Genomic DNA, 14691 nt, shown 5'->3' on the forward strand with positions numbered 1-14691 from the left:
GAAGTCCATGTGTTGCAAACGAAGCCCTGAGCTAACCTATTGTGCTTTGCACGCGTGGGTTCGTATCCCATCCCGTCGCCACTGTAGTAATCCACAGGAGGCAGGAGTTCCGTCACCACACCAATATTTATTTACAATAACGATATTACAGGAGCAGCTACAAACAGTGCTGCTAGCGGTCCAGTCAACTCAAGACTGGCTCACAAAGCCTACACAGGTGATTATATGGGCCCCCTCAATGAGCTATCATTGAGGGAGCTCATACTCCAATTGGCCAACCAATAAAGCCAATTGGAGTTCATTACTGATGCATATTTGATAAGGTTGAGAATTAAATATATTTTAAATTGGTCACATTCCTATTTCTAGAGCAGTATGGCAAGCCACCTGAATAATTCAATGCAGCTACTTGTCACATGAGAATGCTTTGCGAACTCGGTTTTCAGTGATTTCATCTTGCTTTACTTGCTACAGAGGTTATTCCAACTTACTGTCAGTCAGAGATTTTTACTTCAGAGAACCCACAAGTCAGTGGCTTATACTTGCTAATGCAGCTTCCTTGTCAGAGGCCACTAGACTTCCTGTGAGTGTGATTGCTTTTCTGCCATTTTGTTACGAGGCAGATTCTTCCATTCAATTATGGTTTCTCGTTGGTCAAGCAAAGTGCACAAAGTTTTATCATTATTGTATATCGGATTTAAACCCGATTATAGTTTGGTGTGAATTGCAAGTAGAATATTTAATTTGAACAGCAGATGATACACAAAAGCCATTATATTGAACCTGTGTGCTGATTGTAGATATAACATGTGATTTATTCATTTAACTACTACTTAGTCATGTTTTCCACATCTATAAATAAATATTGTTGCCACTTTAAACTGCATGCAAATGTTAAAATTGTTTTGATGGGGTGATATCAATGCTACACTGTATCATGATCAGCTGCACTTCTCTGACTTTATCTTCACAATAATAAGTTTCATAATATTCAAGATCAACTAATCCCATATTATTTACTGCTGCGTGGTCATAGACATTAGTTTGACAAACCCTGGAGCTGTTCAAACTCACATCAATTTACACCTGCCCTTTAACCCTATAGGTTAATGGAAAGCTAATTTACATAACACCTCTTTCTGTGAAAACTGTTAACCACTGAAGCTTACTCAGCAGTTACGTTTGATCAAAAGACCAGCAAAGGCATGTTTTATAACTTTCCAGTTCTTATGAACTTAGAATTAGAAAAACATATGGGATCGTAGAACATTATAAGATTCACAATTCTTTTATCAGAAAAAGATACAACATCTAAATAAAATTGACAATTGTTTTAAAGAATTTATGACAGTGCTGCATGGGTTTCCTGTTTATGGGTAAATAACTGGATAAAAGTGTAATTTTTCTTTCTTTTCGGGATCTGGGCAACGCTGGCAAAGTTGCACTGATTGTTATGTTGGTCCCCTCACCAGTTGATGCAGGCCCAGTCTGGCAACCATATCTTCAGCACTTGTCCAGCTCACTCACTGGTGGCACCTTTGAGCCACTCTTGGTTGTGCACATTGAAGACCTTGCCTCAAGCGTATTTGGTTCCTTTGCTTCCTCAGAGGGTTGTTCAATATGTGGGGAGTACTAATTCACAGGTCAGAGGGCTTTTGTCAAACTTCATCATTCATTTTTATATTACACTTTTTCATGTAAAATTTACAGCATTGTGGGGTAAGAGTCTGGGAATAAAATGAATTGGTTTGCCCTTTTAAAGGGCTGACATAGGCATAATAGGCTGAATGGTTCCCTGTTATTTTTATTCGTTCATGGGATGTGGGTATCGCTGGATAGACCAGCATTTATTGCCCATCCCTAATCGCCCTTGGTGGTGACCACCTTCTTGAACAACTGCAATCCATGTGGTGTAGGAATACCCAGTGTTCTTAGGGATGGCGTTCCAGAGTTTTGACCCAGTGATAGTGAAGGAACGGTGATATAGTTCCATGTCAGGTGGCTGGAAGGCGGCACGGTGGCACAATGGTTAGCACTGCTGCCTCATTGCACCAGGGACCCAGGTTCAATTCCCGCTTGGGTTACTGACTGTGTGGAGTTTGTATGTTCTCCCTGTGTCTGGGTGGGTTTCCTCCAGGTGCTCTGATTCCCTCCCACAGTCCAAAAATGTGCAGGTTAGGTGGATCGGCCATGATAAAAATGACCCCTTCGTGTTCAAAAGATTAGGTGGGGTTATCGGGTTACGGGGCGAGGGTGGGTTGTGGGCCTAGGTAGAGTGTTCTTTGAGAGGGTCGGTGCAGACCCGATGGGCCGAATGGCTTCCTTCTGCACTGTAGTGATTCGGTGAAGGGGAACCCGCGGGTGATAGTGTCACTATGTATCTGCTGCCCTTGTCCTTCTAGGTGGTAGAGGTCCTGGGATTGGAAGGTGCTGTTGTGTGATATGATTGCATGTTTAATAAGAACAGAGGGAGTCCACACCAAGTAAAATAAGAAACAAAGTTTTATTTACATAAATGATATGTACACTAGCCGGTAGATCCCTACTATCTGTCATGAGCACCTCAGAGATTCTATGAGTGGAAAACAAAATACGCTATCACTTTATGGTCCCCTGGGGAATGATCAACGCCATTTTGTGCACCACCAGCCACTTTAAGTGGGTGTCCACCCGGATGAGAAACATCGGATCCAAGAAGGGACCAGTGAAATCGATGTGTACGTGAGCCCCAGGGCACCGCAGCCACTCTCAAGGGTGGAGGAGTATGCCACGAGGAGCTTCTCGTGCTCTTAGCAGATGGAACATTGCTGGGCTAATGTCCCGAAATCTGTGTCCAACCCTGGCCACCAGATGTAGCTTCTCACCAGCATCTTCATTTTGGACACTCCAGGATGTCCGTTGTGAAGGTCCATCAACACAATTGCCTGGCCTTCACCGGGACAACAACCCTCTTGCCCACAGGAGGATACTGTCTTCCACGCCAGCTCTGACAATTTTGAGGAGAAAGCCTTCAACTCCCCTGTTAGCTGTCACTGCTGTCCATCGTATAGCATCAGATGTCGCACCTTGGCAAGTACAGGGTCGGTTTGCTTCCAGTCATGAACCATGAGTCAGTGATGAACAAGGGATCCATGAAATTCATCCACCGTAGGAGGGTTCGTAGATTCGATCTGCAGGGGAAGACAGCTCAACGCATTTGCATATGCAATCTAGGTCCCTGGGTGGTGCTCGAAAGTGTATTTGTAAGCCACCAATAACAAAGCCCAGCACTGGATCCTACAGACGCTATTGGTGGGACCGCCATGTCTTCACAGAAGAGGTCAAGCAATGGCTTATGATCGGTGATGATAAAACAATAGCAGCCATAGACATACTGATGAAATTGCTTTAAACTGAACACAACCACTAGACCGTCTTTTTTGATCTGGGCATATTTTCTCTCGGCCGCAGCCAGCGTCTGGGAGGCAAAAGGGTTTCCTTCCACAGTCCAAAGATATGCAGGTTAGGTGAATTGGACAATCTGAATTCTCCCTCTGTGTACCCGGACAGGCGTCAGAATGTGGCAACTAGGAGCTTTTCACAGTAACCTCATTGCATTGTTAATGTAATTCTACTCATGACAATAAAGATTATTTTTTTAAAAATGCGAGGTAAAAGGTAACAGTCCAACCTCAAAGCCATGTTACATGTCAATTTATAATCTCCGCAGAGGCGGATTGTCTTATCTGGCTTCATTATGGGGACCACCAGCGCTGATTGGACAGGCCGAATGATGCGCAAACATTCTAAATGCCTAAATTTGGTCTAAACCTTCTCCACTATTGCATAGGGGACCAGGGTGGGCTGGTCTGGGGCTGAGGTTGGGCTTTCAGGTCCATCTGGATTTTGGCCATGACCCCTTTAATGGTACCCAAACCAGGCTGTAAAATCTCTGGGATTATTTGCTCATTACCGTACACAGATTGACAGATCCCACTTGGAGGATATGCTCAAATCCAACTGCACCATCGCGGCCCAACAGGCTAGGGCTGTTTCCCTGCACAACAATGAGGGGAAGGAGAACGGATTGGCACCCATCAACCACCGGAGTAAGGGTAGACCTCATAATAGTTAGTCGTTCCCCTGTATAAGTGGCCAAACGAGCTGTTGTGACAGCCAAAGTATGTACTTCTTTTTTGATAAGATCAAAGGTGCTCTGCGCTCCCACAGGACTGGCCGCTCCCGTATCCAGCTCCATTTGGAGAATATGACCATTCACGTATATTGGGATACAAACAGGGGCCACACGGGGCACTGTCAAACAATTCAGCTACATCTCAGCCTCATTCTCTGCCTCTTCTGGGTCATCTAGATGCAAGGCCTGGCCCCGAGGCTAACACCTACCTTGACCGTGGCACCTGGACTGCTGGCCCTCCTGCTGCCTACAGGCTTGCCTGGAATGGCGTCCACATGCCGCGCAGAGGCTGGAATCGCTTTCAGCTAAGTCCAGTGATGTTACATCATGTACTAGCGGCCTGCTCTTTTCCCCAAGGCCAGAGCAGCAGCAGCGTCCATCAAGATCAGGTGGCCTTTTATGCGGAACGTGACTCGTATCGGTGCTACCCTAGGTGCAGCACTGCAATTCAGCTGTTGGCAGTCGTCATCAGTCAATAAGCCGTCATCAGACAATAAATGTCTGAGCTCGGGGAGGGCGGCCATACGTGGTGTGGTGACAGGCAGGCGGGGCATCTCTCGGGTACCTTTCGCCATGGACAGTGGCCATATGTGTTCCAGTTTCAGTGGTCCGGGTCTTCCGGGTCAGAGGGAAAATGCCTGCCTAGCATCCTGGCCCCTCCGATTTTGGTCTGGCTCTCAGTGTTTGTCCCCCAAGGGATTGGACTGAATTGGATTGGATTTTGTTTATTGCCTTTGGGGCCGGTTTAGCACACTGGGCTGAATAGCTGGCTTTTAAAGCAGACCAAGGCAGGCCAGCAGCACGGTTCAGTTCCCATACCAGCCACCCCGAACTGGTGCCGGAATGTGGCGACTAGGGGCTTTTCACAGTAACTACATTGAAGCCTACTTGCGACAATAAGCGATTTTCATTTCATTTCACTGAGGTACAGTGAAAAGTATTTTTCTGCGAGCAGCTCAGGAGATCATTAAGTACATGGAAAAGGAAATAAAAGAAAATACATAATAGGGAAACACAAGATACATAATGTAACTACATAAACACCGGCATTTGGTGAAGCATACAGGGGTGTAGTGTTAATCAGGTCAGTTCATAAGGGGGTCGTTTAGGACTTTGGTAATAGTGGGGAAGTAGCTGTTTTTGAGTCTGTTCGTGTGTGTTAGACTTTTGTATCTCCTATCCAATGGAAGATGTTGGAAGAGTGAGTAAGCAGGGTGGGAGGGATCTTTGATTATGCTACCCGCTTTCCCCAGGCAGCAGGAGGTGTAGATGGAGTCAATGGATGGGAGGAAGGTTCATGTGATGAACTGGGCTGTGTTCACAATGTTTCTTGCAGTCTTAGGCCGAGCAGTTGCCATACCAGACTGTGATGCAGCCAGATAGGATGCTTTCTATACTGCATCTGTAAAATGCACCGGGGTCAGGGTTTGCGACTATCTGACCGAGAAGGTGTTCCTCTGCAGGTGGTTGAACGCCCTAGATTGAGGAACTCTATGCTCTGCAACCCCTGCGTGCCTTGTTCTGCGCTTTCCCAGGATAGAGCTATTTCAATTACCTAGCGGTAGTTCGGCTAATAGTCTTTTCTGAGTTGCAGCTTTGTGGATATCGCAAACCAGCATGTCTCACAGCGTTTCGCACAGTGATGTCCCAAATTCGTAGAACTCTGAAAGTTTTCGCAGACAGGCTGAAAATTCCAGCATGGCCTCCCTCTGTGGCTGGGCAGCAGCATGGAAACAGGAATGACGAATGATAACTGGCAGTCTGGGGTTGAAATGTTCACCCACCAATGCGACCAAGTCCACAAATGACCATGTCTGGTGCATCGTGGTATGTCAACATCTTAGTCCCGCTGTATGTGGCTCCCCGCAAACCATGAAGAGGATGACCGTTTGCCGTGCAACTCCAATGATGGCATCGGTATGAAAAAAGTATTGCGTTCTCTCCACATTTTCTGACCAGCCACCATATCTGCATCAAAAGCCTCCACCTTTCCTGTGTGTGGCATGTCTGCCGTGGGTCTGCCTCCTGAGGCCTATGAAAAGTGCGCTGAGTCTTGAGAATGTGGCACCATCGGCAGCTCCACTTTATCCTCGTCGGCAGTGTAAGATCCAGACAGGGCGACCACAAGGAAGTGATGATGAAAGTTTAAAAGTTTTAATCACACGATAAACTGCAATACACAACACCACCCCCGAAAGGTCTCCCTCGCCGACCCAAATCAAGGGCGGTGCTTTTAAGTCCGGCTGGTGTCTCTTTTTCAGGGAAAGCCACGGCCCCTTAACGGGGAAGCTCATATTCTTCCGAGGTACGGGGAAACCTAGCAGTCCACACCCTCTGACTTTTGTGAGGGTTACAACAATAAATTAGCACTGAATAAGTGCTCACTTTCCTGTCTGACTATAAATCTTCATGAAAACAAAGTGCAACATCAGTGTCCATTCTCTTTCAATACAGTTGATTCCAAAATGAACTCAAGCTTTCAATGATTTCCCAAGTGCTACTCGTGACTTTCATTATCCAGGCTGGGATTTGCTACCCACGTTTTCAGCAGGTGGGATGGTGGAGGGGCAGAGAATTCAATTGGAGTTCCCAAACGTTGAGGTCGTTTACACAGCTTTTGAAAAACAGGGACCTGGCAAAGAGAACATGTCGGGAACACACAGTTGAGTACAGTCCCGAGGGGGGAGAGGGTCATGCCCGGGCAATATCTTGGCATTGCCCCCGCCTCCAGGGAGCAGTTCCACAGGGCAGTGCCTGGGCACTGCCAGGGGCATTGGGGAGGAGGGGTTTAGTTGGTGAATCACTAGGGTGGGGGTCAGTGCGTGGGTGGGGTTCCCCATATCTGTGGGTTGGGGCATTTCCTGGGACTGGGGGCATGGGCATGGGGGGTAGTTTTCTGTGTCTGTGGGGTGGGGGATTCCCTGGACGTGGGTTCTTGTTTCCATGGGGGAAATCTCTCTCTTGTTTTTTTAAAATCGGGGTGCCCTTCTTTTTGAAGGCCCGATTGCTGGCAGGGTGGAATCATTCAGAACTTGCTTTGCTAGCGTGACTTCCTAGGACCCTCCTGCAGGATTGATTTGAACAGAAAGTGGCAAAAGAATGGCGGGAAAAGCTGGCAATGGATGACACACAACGGGCAAGAATTAATGGAAAGGTTTTGAAGTGTGGTTGTGAGCAGGAGCTTCCCGACGCTCGACCCGGTGAGGTGATCACCGATATTGAACGTTAATTGGTCCACTTAATGAGGCCGCAAAGGCTTCTCACGGCAAATCAACGCCCTGCCGGCTGATTCGATGGTACCGCGCCCGCCAAATTCTCACTAAAAAGGGGGATCAGCACTTAAACCGATCCAGCAGAGCAAACCCCGCAGCCATGCCACTGAGAAGATCTGCCCCACGATTCGGAGATGCTGACCTGGCCAGATTGTTTCCCACGGTCGTGACCAGACAGGGTGCCCTGACTCCCAGAGGGTCTCGGAGGGTCAGCACAGGGCAACCTGTGCCACCTGGGAGGAAGTGGCAGCAGCCGACAGCTCGGCAGTGTCACCAGGAAGACCAATACCCAGAAGATCAGCGACCTCCATCAGACCACAGGTGGAGGAAGTAACGCCCAGGCAAGACAGCAGTTGGAGGTCTGCTGGATCCCAGGACCGAGCTGAGTCCCAGTCAGATATTGAGCTTTTGGAGCTGATGGAATTGATAGGGAGCGGCTGTGATGTTCAGAGGGAGATGTCAGCGACACTCAAGCAGGTCCACATTCGATTGGAGGAGTCCCAGAGATTACTGGCACAGGAGATGGCACTAGCAATGCGTGACACCGAGGTCAGCACTGCTATGGTGGCGTCCACAGTGGAGAATCTGCAGCACGACATCAGCACCGTGAGTGGATGTGTCCAAGGCATAGCTCAGTCAGGAACGGCTTTGCTGAGGGCCTCGGTAGACCTCCAACTCGCTAGGGGACGTGTCTCAGTCCCAGATGGACCTTTCTGAGGCATTGCAGGGCATGTTGCAGTCTCAGCTGGGCTTTGCTGAGGCACTCCACAGTATGTCCTGCTCCTGGGGGGATGTGCCCCAGGTGCAGGTGAACCGGGGTGCTCCGGAGCATATCATAGTCACTGAGCATCGCCGACGGCAGCGACACATAAAATTCATAGAATTTACAGTGCAAAAGGAGGCCATTCAGCCCATTTGAGTCAACACCATCCCCTGAAAGAACACCCTACCTAAGCCCACACCTCCACCCTACCCCTGTAAACCAGCAATACCGCCTAACGTTTGGACACTGTGAGGCAATTTAGCATGGCCAATCCACCTAACCTGCACATCTTTGGATTGTGGGAGGAAACAGGAACACCCATGCAGACACGGGGAAGACGTACAGACTCCGCACAGACAGTGGCTCAAGCCGGCCCAATTGGATAGCTTTACCAAAAGAGCGAGCACAAAGATGATTGACAGAATGGCCTCCTTTCCTGTATCATTCTGTGACTATTATTTTGTGATAAAATATAATCCTGACTTTTTCTGTGACAATACATTTCATTCTAAAAATAATAAAGCCAAATTTTTGCCCACGGCTTTGGTACATTGTAGGTTGACTACATTGTATTCAGTATTTAATGTTAAATCTTACCAGCATATGGACATCTGCCATACATCATCATGTCATCCTACTAAAATGAGATAATGGTTGTCAGCAAATGACTGAAGCCATGTTCCATTAAAGTGACATAGCTTGAGTAGAAATGATTTAGCCAATATAAATGATCTCCTGCAACATCAAAAAAAAATTGTTAACCATTTGAGAGTTTGGTGCAACTTTTAAATAAATCAGTTTGCTTTATTGTGCTTTTCTTTCTGTGATGGGATGGCAATTGATTCATTGGCGGAATGTGAAAAGCAAAGCAGCATTACTATAACAGTGAAGCTTACTAGAGCCTGTTATGTAAAAGCACTCCATACAGTGTCTTAATAATGAAGAAAAAAACACAGAATTAAGCACCCAAATAAAACCTGAGGTTTTTAAAAATTGGACACACACAAACCACTGGCTGAATTGCTGTAGGGCGATTCTATAAGAGACAATGGAGCTGTTACCAGACAAGGCTATTCTAAAAAGCATCCAGAAGCTAATTGCCATCTCAGGTGGAGACAAAGAGAAATAATGGCCATCGCATCAAGAGATTCCCTGTGTAATTCCTAGACAGATTTTGTGAATTTGCCTTCCCACTTTGAATATGCAAATAATGGCTTAAAAGTCAACTGAAAGCTGCCTGAGGTTGGCTATTAGGGTGTGTTCTCCGTGAGAACAAATGCTGGAAGTTTGACACAAAAGTAAAAGCCAGCATGCCCATTCACAGTACCCCTCCGAATAGCCATCTTTTGCAGGTACATTTTGATCTCTCTCTTTGACTGTGGAGGTCAGGCAAGTCAGTAAAGACCACAGCTGATAAAAGAACTGGGAAGCTTCAACACCAGACTACAGAACACTGGATCGCAAAACAAAACTATTCACCTACTGGAACCTCAAGTTGCAATGGCCGCAAGGCTCAGACATCTACTCTTCATGATTCAAAGACTGCTTATTTTAAAAATATTTACTTACTTTGAACTCCATTCTCCCTTCTAATCTGTATGAATGAACATGTGTGTGCTTACTATTTCCTTGCCTTTAGTAATTACTGAACTTACTCTATCTTTAACTCAATCTTTGGGGCTGGTTTAGCACAGTGGGCTAAATAGCTGACTTGCAAAGCAGACTAAGGCCAGCAGCGCGGGTTCAATTCCTGTACCAGCCTCCCCGAACAGGCGCCGGAATGTGGCGGCTAGGGGCATTTCACAGTAACTTCATTTGAAGCCTACTTGTGACAATAAGCGGTTTTCATTTTTATTTTCATTTCAAGAAAGCCTGGTTAAATTGTTTCCTTTTGAACATAGAAACATAGAAAATAGAAGCAGGAGGAGGCCATTCAGCCCTTCGAGCCTGCTCCACCATTCATTATGATCATGGCTAATCATCAAGTTCAATACTCTGACCCTGCCTTCCCCCCATATTCCTTGATCCCTTTAGCCCCAAGAGCTATATCTAATTCCTTCTTAAAATTAGACAACGTTTTGGCCTCAGCTACTTTCTGTGGTAGCGAATTCCACAGACTCATCACTCTCTGGGTGAAGAAATTTCTCGTCACCTCAGTCCTAAAAGGTTTACCCCTCATCCTCAAACTATGACCCCTAGTTGTGGACTCCCCTACCATCTGGATCATTCTTTCTGAATTTACCCAGTCTAACCCTGTTAGAATTTTGTAAGTTTCTCTGAGATCACCTCTCTTCTACTAATCTCCAATGAATATAATCCGAACTGACGTAGTCTCTCCTCATATGACAGTACCGCCATCCCAGGAAACAGCCTGGTAAACCTTCGCTGCACTCTCTCCATACCAAGAACATCGGGGGCTGCACATTTCTTGTCCAACCTTTTAAATTGGGCCAGGTGAGAAAAGTACAACACAGCGGGTTCCCAAGTCCTTTCCGTGCAGGGCAGGAGTGTTGGAGGAAGTAAAGCCATGCCCTTATTTGCAGCGCTTGCTGCCATAAACCAAGTGAGGTGAAAGGTCGCAGCCACTTTGAGAAACCAGAGCAAAGGTAAGTGTCTAAGAAAAATGGATGAGGTGAGTGGTGAGGATGGAGGGAGGGGGTGTAGGATGAATTGGGTACTCTAAATTGATTTTATAAAAAAGTTCAGGACTCAACACTGATCCCTGTGACATGCCACTCATTACATCTTGTCAACCAGAATATGACCCATTTATGCCTACTCTCAGTTTCCTGTTAGCCAATCAATCATCTTCTATAACAATACGTAAGATGATGATTTTCCTTTTGAAGGGGAGAACTGACTGGTGGTGATTTAACCTAAAGATCACCACACCTCAGGGAGGGGAAAGGTTGAGAAGGCAGGGCCTTCATGAATAACCTCAGTTGGTACAGGAAATTGAACCCGTGCAGTTGGCTTTGCTCTGCATCATGAACCAACTATCTAGCAAACTGAGCTAAACCAGCCCCCAAAGACCAGTATGTTACCCCCTTCACCATGAACTTTAATTTTGTGCAATAACCTTTTATATGGCACCTTACCAAATGCTTTCTGAAAAACTAAATATAATATATCCTCCGGTTCACCTTTATCCACAGCACTTGAAACACATAAGACCCCGAGGGTCTATCCACCTCAGGGTGAATATGGGAAGGATGTTACCTCTTGTGGGGGAATCTAAAATGAGGAGTCACTGTTTAAAAATGGAGTTGCCCACTTAGGACAGTGATTAGGCAAAACAATTTCCCTCAGAGTGTTGTGAGACTTTAGAATTCACTCCTCAAAAAGGTGGTTGAGGCAGAGTCCTTGAATATCTTTAAGGCAGAGGTAGATATTTTATTCATAAGCAAGGGGTGAAAGGTTATCGTGGTAGGCAGGAATGTGAAATTGTGGTTACAATTAGAACAGCCATGATCTTATTGAATGGCGGAGCAGGCTCGAGGGGCCGAGTGGCCTACTCCTGTGCCTAATTCTTATGTTTGCATGTTAAATCCTCAAAAACCTCTAATAAAGTAATTAAATATGATTTCCCCTTCACAAAACCACATTGGCTCTGCCTGATTACCTTGAATTTATCTAAATGCCCTGCTATTATGTTTTTAATAATAGTTTCTAACATTGTTCCTGACAGATGTTCAGCTAACTGCCTTGTAGTTTCTTGCTTTCTGTCTCCCTCCATTTTTGAATACAAGAGTATTCTAATTAAACCTTCTCCAAATCTAGTAAGTTTAAGAAAATTAAAACCAAGACATCAAGGGAGCGATTCTCTGCAACGGCCGGCGCCGGAGTGAAACCCCGAGTGTTTCACTCCGGCGTCGGAGGCCACTCCTCGCCCCCTATTCTCCCCCCCTCGGGGGGCTAGGAGCGGTGTTGCGAGAAACTCGGCCGCCGGACCTTGACGCTTGCCTCAAAGCGGTGCGCCGAGAATGACGCGGTCAGCGGCGCCTAAATGATGTCAGCTGTGCATGCGCAGGTTGGCCGGCTCCAACCCGCGCATGAGCAGTTGCCGTCTTCCTCTCCGCTGCCCCGCAAGACGTGGCGGCTTGATCTTGCGGGGCGGCGGAGGGAAAGAGTGCGTCTCTTAGAGACGCCGGCCCGACGATCGGTGGGCACCGATCGTGGGCCAGTCACCGCACGAGCACGCCCGTGGTGCTCGATCCTTTCTCCACCCCCCACAGGCCCCACACTTACCTGTCGCGCGATGTTCACACCGGCAGCGACCAGGTGTGGTTGCCGCCGGCGTGAACCCGTCGGGGTCGTCAGGCCACTCGGCCCATCCGGGCCGGAGAATCGCCGGTCGACGTGAAAAACGGGGGGGTGGGAGAATCGCGGGGGGGTGCCAGAGCGGCCCTCCTGCGATTCTCCCACACGGCGTGGAGAGCGGAGAATCGCGCCCCAACTATCTCACTAGTCACTTCTTTGAAGAACTTCAGGCAAAATCCATCAGAACCTGGGGTCTTGTCAACCTGCAGTTCCAACAATTTGCTGAGTACTACTTCCGAGGTAATAGTAATTACCTTCAGGGCTTCCCGCCCTCCCTTCCAATTCCTGATTTACTGCTGTTTCTGGGATGCTACTTGTATTGGGGTGGTGGTGGGGGATTGCAGAGGGCAGTCGGGAAGGTAGCTCGGTGGGTGGAGTTAGTTATGGAGTGGAGGTAAACCCAGGGTCAAGAGGACAGTCGGGGTCAGAGGGGGTTAGTCGGGGGACAGGCGTCAGGAGGGAGTTGAGGCGATTGTCTGGGGAGGCTCTTTTGGGGGCTGTGGGGTGCTGTAGTCAGGGCATCTAGTGTGGAGCTGGGGTTAGGATGTAGTCAGGGGTCTAGTGGAGGGTGGGGGTTGGCCATTGGTATAAGCAGAATTTTGCGATATATTTTCTCAAAGTGTTGTCTTGGCACAAAAAGCGAAGGGTGGCCCACCAGCAACCCACCAGCTGTCTTGCCAGTATATCCCACCTTATTTTTCAACTGTTTGAAAAAAATTGGAAGAGGCGGGTCTCATGACGGCCAGCTGGTGAGGCAGGCTCTGAATAGGCTTGCTCCACTAGCAACCTAAGGAACCCCCCCCCCCCTCCTCCCCCCCCCCCCCCACAGACATGGGACTCCCCCCTCCACCCCATGGGTGTACAACCGCCCCACAGATGTCGACACAGACTCCCCCACGGGAATCCTCCTATTCCCGTGTCTCACAGACGGAAGCCCCTCCCCACTGACACTTCCCCCTGGCATGTCTCGGGCAGAGGTTCATGCTCAAGCACTGCCACTCCCCCCAGGAGCTATAGTCACGGTTAGTTCTGTTCACCAGTTCCTCGTTTTACAAAGCCTGTTGTAAACAGGTGATGTCACACAGGTGAGGAGAGAGAAATCCCTATGTAGAGCAATGATACAGCAGGGAGGCCTGCAAAGAGTATAGAGATAATTTATGGTGGGGTTCTCGTCATTGCATGGCAGAACTGCATTACATCACTGGTGGGGACAGGGACAATTGAGTGGGGAAATCCCACCGGTATAAAAGCAGTTTTGGGGTTTCCCATCGATTCTCTGCCCCCCCCACCCCCAGCCTGCCATTCGTGCCCACTGAAAATGAGGACGTAAAACAACCCCCCAGAGTTACCCAGGCGGTAGAACTGGTTTTAATCCTTCTAACTTTCCCTGGCTAACTATCATAGAATCATAGAATCCCTACAGTGCAGAAGGAGGCCATGTGGGCCATCGAGTCTGCACTGACCCTTTGAACAACCACACTGCCTGGGCCCCATCCTATTCCTGCATCCCCATCCTAAGGGATTATGTAGCATGGCCAATGCACCTGACTTGCACATCTTGGACTGTGGGAGGAAACCGGAGCACCCAGAAGAAATCCACGCAGACAAGGGAGTATGAACCATCCAAACACTCTGATTAAAATTGGAATATCAGAGGGTTCCCAATGCAGGATAATTGCCCCTCAGAAGTTTCAACTTCCTGGCAATTAACCATGCAGTCATAGAACATAGAACAGTACAGCACAGAACAGGCCCTTCGGCCCTCAATGTTGTGCCGAGCCATGATCACCCTACTCAAACCCACGTATCCACCCTATACCCGTAACCCAACAACCCCCCCTTAACCTTACTTTTATTAGGACACTACGGGCAATTTAGCATGGCCAATCCACCTAACCCGCACATCTTTGGACTGTGGGAGGAAACCGGAGCACCCGGAGGAAACCCACGCACACAGGGGGAGGACGTGCAGACTCCACACAGACAGTGACCCAGCCGGGAATCGAACCTGGGACCCTGGAGCTGTGAAGCATTTATGCTAACCACCATGCTACCCTGCTGCCCCTAACTTCCAGTCCTTGGGTGGAGATTCCTCGGGGCCCCTCGGCACGTCATCTGGGGTACGGCCCTCTGGAGATCAAATTCTGGAGCAGTGTAAACTA

This window comes from Scyliorhinus canicula, chromosome 8 (genome assembly GCF_902713615.1).
Source record: "Scyliorhinus canicula chromosome 8, sScyCan1.1, whole genome shotgun sequence".
NCBI lineage: Eukaryota > Metazoa > Chordata > Chondrichthyes > Carcharhiniformes > Scyliorhinidae > Scyliorhinus > Scyliorhinus canicula.